Raw genomic sequence first — 6,726 nt, forward strand, 5'->3', positions numbered from 1 at the left:
TTTCAATTCATTAAAACTTAATAATTTATTTCGTTTCCTGGTGGAAATTGGTGAATCGTCATTCACCGACCTTCAAATATTTTATAGCTTGGATTACGGATTCCCTCTTCTAAGTTATAAAATATTGTGTTGGGTCCTAGCCTTAATATTACATGTGGGTGTCTTATTAAGGACTCTTTATCTAATCTAAACTTGTCTTTCTTCTTTTCAGATGTCTTCCAACAATGCTTCAGGCTCAAACCGTACTGGCTCCTTCTCTCATGAACCTTTGTGGGAGGGTCATTTTTGATGGAACTAATTGCAATGACTGGATTAGAAACATCATAATGGTCTCACGCTATGAGGACAAGGAATATGTCCTTGACAAGGAGCTTAAGGAAATTGATGAGTCTGCTGCTACTCCTCAGGAGATTGCTGCTTTTAGGGAACATGAGAAAGATGCCACCAAGGTAGCTTGTATCATGCTTGCCACTATGGCACCTGAACTCCAAAAGTCCTATGAGGACTTCTACCCTTTTGAGATGCATCGGGATCTGATGGAAAGGTACCATCAGAGTGCACATCAAGAGAGGTAAGAAATAATCGCCTCCATGATAACAACTAAAATGAAGGATAGAGAGTCCATCACGGGCCACCTATAGAAAATGCAAAGATTTGTGGACCGTCTTCTCAAGCTGAATGTGAACTTTGATGAGGATCTGGCGATTAATATCATTCTACACTCCTTACCCTCTTGTTATGATCAGTTCCGCATGACCTATCATATGAACAAGGAGGAGGTCACCTTGAGCAAGCTTCAGGGACTTTTGAGGACTGCTGAAAGCAACCTCAAAGGGAAAAATGTTGTTTCTACTCCTACCACTGCCCAAGTTCTGGCAATCGGGCAAGGGAAAGGGAAGAAGAGGAAGACCCCTTCAAAGGGTCACAAGGGAAAGTCCCTTGATGGTTCCTCTTCAAGTGGAACCAAAGGAGGTTCTGTTACTCCCTCGGCCAACCCCAAAGAAGCTGAATGCTTCTATTGTCATGAAAAGGGGCACTAGAAGAGAAGCTGCCCAAAGTACTTGTAGGATGTTAGGGATGGGAAAGTAAACCCACCCATGCAGGTATTTACACTATATTGTCGAATAACTCATCACATACTAATTCTTGGGTCCTTGATACATGTTGTGGTATTCACATATGTTCCGATTTGTAGGGCCTAAAAAGAAGTGAGAATGTGGAGCACTGGAAGATAAACTTAATCATGGGGAATAGGAAAGCTTCACTTAATCATGGGGAATAGGAAAGCTTCACATGTCACCAAGATTGGAGTTTATACTTTATTGCTTAATAGTGGGTTAATGTTAGATTTGAATAAATGTTGTTACTCATCTGAAATGGCAAGAAATATTATTTCTTTTCATGGTTTGTACAAGCAAGGATTTACTTTTTCATTTGATAATGAATGTGGTGGTATTAATGCTTTTTATAATAATGTTTTTTTATTTTAAAGCATTACCTTGTGATGGTGTATATGAAACTGTGTCTGTTGTAGATAACTTAGGAAATAATGTATTGCATAATGATTCTTCCATTAGTTTGGATAAAGCATCCTTGTGGCATTGTCGTCTTGTACATGTTAACAAGAAGCGCATAGGCCAACTCCAAAAGGCTGGAGTCTTGGAATCATTTGACTTAAAGTCGGATGATAGTTGCGAGTCTTGTTTGCTTGGAAAAATGACAAAGTCACCCTTCACTGGTACTTGTGCAAGGGGTGAGGGTTTGTTGGATCTCATACACACATATGTGTGTGGACCCTTCAAAACCGCCACAAGGGATGCTAACCGCTTCTATGTGACTTTTACTGATGATTATAATAGATATGGCTATATTTACTTAATCAAGCATAAGTCAGAAACCTTTGAAAAGTTCAAAGAGTTCAAACAGGAAGTGGAGAATCAGCTGGGCAGGAACATTAAGATGCTTCGATCCGATCGAGGCGGTGAGTATCTTAGTACAGAGTTCCTTGACTATCTTAAGGAATGTGGAATAGTTTCACAATTGACACCTCCCAGGACACCACAGCTTAATCGTGTGGCTGAGAGGCGCAATCGAACCTTGTTGAACATGGTTCGTTCCATGATGAGTCGAGCTTCGTTACCAATCTCATTTTCGGGTATGCCTTAGAAACTGCCGCCCATATCCTTAATCTAGTCCCAACTAAAAAGGTTGCCAAAACACCTCACGAGATGTGGACTGGGAAAGTTCCCACTCTAGATCACATCAAGATTTGGGGTTGTGAGGCTTTCGTGAGGTGCGAGACTCACGATAAGCTCGAACCCCCAAAGTGAGCGGTGTATTTTCATCGGCTACCCACATAAATCCTTTGGTTACCTCTTCTACAGACCCAGTGAGAATGTGGTCTTTGTGGCAAGGAGAGGAGTCTTTCGTGAGAGAGAATTCATAAGACAAGGAAACAGTGGGAGGCAAATTGACCTTGAAGAGCTTCAAGAGTCAAGCGGTGAAGGAACCTCAGACACTAGCCATCAACCTGAGGAGGAAACTCCTGTTGAACCAAATGACGAGCCCGTACCTCTAAGGCGTTCCACTAGAGTTAGGAATGCACCTGAGCATTATTATGGTTTCCATATTACTACGGAAGGTGACACATTTATCAGTGATAGTACACTGGTAAATTTGGATGAACCGAACAACTATAAGGAAGCCATGGCAGGCCCCGAGTCTACTAAATGGAAAGAGGCTATGGATAGCGAGATCCAGTCCATGTATGACAATCACGTTTGGAACTTGGTTGACAATGTACCGGGACGTAAGATAGTCGGATGCAAATGGATCTTCAAGAAGAAGACCGACATGGATGGGAAGGTACACACTTACAGGGCGCGACTGGTTGCGAAGGGCTTCACTCAAACTCCCGGAGTTGATTATGATGAAACCTTTTCACCAGTAGAGAAGATTAAATTTATTAGGGTTATGCATTTTGGATTAGGTGTCTAAGCCCATAACTATTTTGGTATGTACTTGACCCGATTATGAGCATGGTCCTTTTGGGTTGCCTTCACCATAGCAACTAATAGGATGAAATAAGGAGAAAGAGGATTAATTATGATTTATTAATACATTATGTGAATAATATATTAAAAGAGAAATCATATTGTTTAATTAATATTAGTCAACAATTAATTAAGAATTAAATTTGTGGCTAAAAGAGATTAATTAAATAAAGGGGACTGATATTGCAATTATATGATAGTTGCAAATTGGGATATGGATTCCTAATGGAAAGGGCATTGGACGAAATCTATGGGAAGCCCATATGATTTTCATCCAAGGGCTTTCTAGAGGGACTCCATGGGTTGCTTAAGGCCTAAGCAGAGAATTAGGGTTTCACCTGAAACCCTAGCTGCCCTCACAAGTATATAAAGACCCTTAGGGCTCCCAAAAACGTGGCTAAGCTTTATCTAGAAGATATTGGACGTTTTTGGTGCTCCTCCTTCCTCTCCTAAGTCATCTTGTTGCTAGTGGTGTTTGTGACTCCATTAGAGGTGCAACACTTGGGGCACTAGGCTTTCAGAAGTCAAGATCAAGAAGGATTGTGATTGTTATTGCTACATAACAATCAAGGTAAGATCTAAACCCTAATTTCATATGTTGTATTCGAAATTGGTATGCTAGATTTAGGGTTTGCAAGTCTTGGAAGTTTATTGCATATACAATTAGAAAAACAAGATCCAAACATTAGGGTTTGCATGTACACCATAGGATTGATGTATTGATCAAAACCCATCAGTGGTATCAGAGCCTAGGGTGTTCTTCTATTGTATTTGATGCAAAATTAAGTTTTCAAAGCTGAAAATTTGCAAATTTCGAATCCGACCTGATTCATGTCGTGAACACAGTGTGTTTACCTCGTGAATTCAGTCTGACAGCAGATTTTCGAATTAAACCAGACTCATGTCGTGAACACAGTGTGTTCACCTCGTGAATTCAGTCTGACAGCACAATTTCGAAATTTTTGCCTTAATTTGCTCTGGATAATTACCATAAATTGTTTTTTCAAATTAAAATCAGATGTTTCTATTATGGTAATTGATATCCTAGTCAAATTAATGGATAATTGTCAATTTAAGATAATTACTTATTTTATAAGATAAAGATTGATTATTTGTAAATTGATTTGAATTATCTTGTAAGAAAATAGATTAGGTCAAATTATGTGATAAATATTAATTATATGATTATTTAGTTATTATTTTTTTCAAATTTGATCTAAAAGATATTTTGAAAAGTTTCAAAATTTGCCCTCAAGTTTTGAAATTTAACATTTAATTAAAAAGTATTAATTTTGAAATATTAAATTGTAAACCCTAGTATTTTGAAAAGTTCAAATTACACCCTTATGATTTTATTAATTTAATTGAGAGTTTAATTAAAATAGATAATTAATAAATCCATAATTATATGGTTTAAGTTTAATTAAATTAAAAGTATAATTTATTGAATTAGACCACCTAGTATTTTAAAAGTGTAAAATACACCCTTATACTATATAACATTTAAAAGTTTAACATATTATATATGTATAAGTAAAGAGTCAGTCTTACCGTTAGTAGGCCTCATTCACGAAGCTGGTCTCTAAGGGGTATTTAAGGAAATTGCCTATAAAATGGTGATTGAATGGGTATCCACTCTTACCCACCGCACTCTTGACTAGTGCAGGGTCGTTAGCCGAACGGGTAGGATAGGACACAACCTTCCATTATGAGTATAATGTAATGCAAGTAACTAAACCTTTTATAAATTCCCAAATCTTAGTTACTTTAGGAAAATGTGGAATTTATGCTATTCCATGAAATTACAATTTGTACCCTTTGCCAAGACGTTAGTAGAGTGTGTGTGGTTAACTGGCACACTAATTTGAGTCTAGCGAAGGGAGCAAAGGGTGACTCGATGTTTGTCATAGATCAATGGAGTGTGTGTGGCTAACCAGCACATTGATTAGGTGACTGTAACATTGGGGGCACCAAGTATATTTTCATGGTTTTCCACACCTTGTTTGTGATCCTCGGCATCCCAGTCACAAACTTGAAGGGAATAAGCGAGATTAAACATGCCATTGAAAAGTTCAATGAATCTCAAAAGATCTAGGAGTTTCAATTCATTTAAAACCTAATTTTCAATTTTCGTTTTTCATGATGGAAATTGGTAAATCATCATTTACCTACCTTCAAATGTTCTGCAATTTGGATTACGGGATCCCTCTTCCATTTTGTAGAATATTGTGTTGGATCCTAGCCTCAATATTTCATTTGGGTGCTATATTGAGGATTTTATCAACTAACTTGAATTTCTCCCGTTTTGTAGATGTCAAAATCTAACAACTATGGTCTTCCTGAATCCTTTGGAAAAAGTTTTCCACATGAAGATGATGTTCCACGATTGGATTGTGGAAATGGAAATCATGCTTCACTTCCTCCACCTCCTCCAATAATTCTCCCTGACCCACGTGTTCGAAGACTTGAAAAGTTCAAGGTCTCTCAAGCCCTATTGGCAAACAAACACGAAGATGGAAAGTCTCTATGTGCTCATGTCTTGGATATGAAGTTGAATATTGACAAATTAGGAATGTTGGGTGTCGAAGTCTCTAGGAAGCTGGCTGTTGACTTGGTTCTTCAATCACTTCCTGACTCATATAGTGAGTTCATTAGAGAGTACTATATGATGGACCACGACGTGACCCTCATTGATTTGACTTATTTGCTTATTTCTGTTGAATCAGAAATGGTTTGGCGGACTGGTAAAGCAAAATTGTCTGGTAAATCAATGCCCCAACCTTCTATGGACAATGGCGACATTGGAAGTCCAGAAAGGCTTTCTCTACGCAAGAGAAATGCTAAGTCTGAGATAGTCCCTTGTGCCATTCCCAAAGAATCTGTGTGTTTCTACTGCCAAGAGAAGGGGCATTGGTCACGAAGCTGCCATAACTACCTGAGAGATCTAAGAGATGGGAGAGTCAAGATGTAAGACTCTGCTTCAGGTAAAATCCACTATCTAACTCTATTAAGTTCCTATTTGTAGATTCTTAATACATTATGTGATATGATTACATTTTGATGTTTTGTAGGATCGAAGAAAAGAAAGGAAGCTTAAAGGAAGAGTGAGTTGAGTCTGATCACGAAGAAATGGATTTCGATCGCATAATTCGAAGATCAGATTTTTGAGCTGTTGTTCAAGAGTTAGGATAGATTGCTTAGGAATATGTAATAAGCATAGTTTTCATTTGAATTGCGTTGTAAGGACAAGTTTTTCCGCGTTTTATAAATAAATGAAATTTTGAGTTTTATCTTATTTATTTATCCTTACAATGTTATTATTGAAAATTGATGTTTGTTTGTTTCTATTGTTAGCAATATTGAAATGGATATGATTCTTATTTATTTGTGGTAATGTCAGAAATTTACCAAATAAGGAAAGATTCTCATCGCCCAAGTTTCAATTGGACAGAAACTTGGAATCATGCAACTGGTATTGTATGATGAATGAGAACCTTCGCATTTGGAAAATTAAGACTAATTCCTTGTTCTCACAAGCATGAGATTCAAGTGAAGGACTAAAGGATCTAGTACACAATGTAGTGCACTAGTCAAGTCCACCAAGAACGATAAAACTATTCGTCATGATTTGAAAAAAGTTTAGCAAATATGGTTATGCTTACAAGATTATGTG

The sequence above is a fragment of the Lactuca virosa genome, chromosome 2 (genome assembly GCF_052849685.1).
Source record: "Lactuca virosa cultivar CGN04683 chromosome 2, Lactuca_virosa_CGN04683_v6, whole genome shotgun sequence".
NCBI lineage: Eukaryota > Viridiplantae > Streptophyta > Magnoliopsida > Asterales > Asteraceae > Lactuca > Lactuca virosa.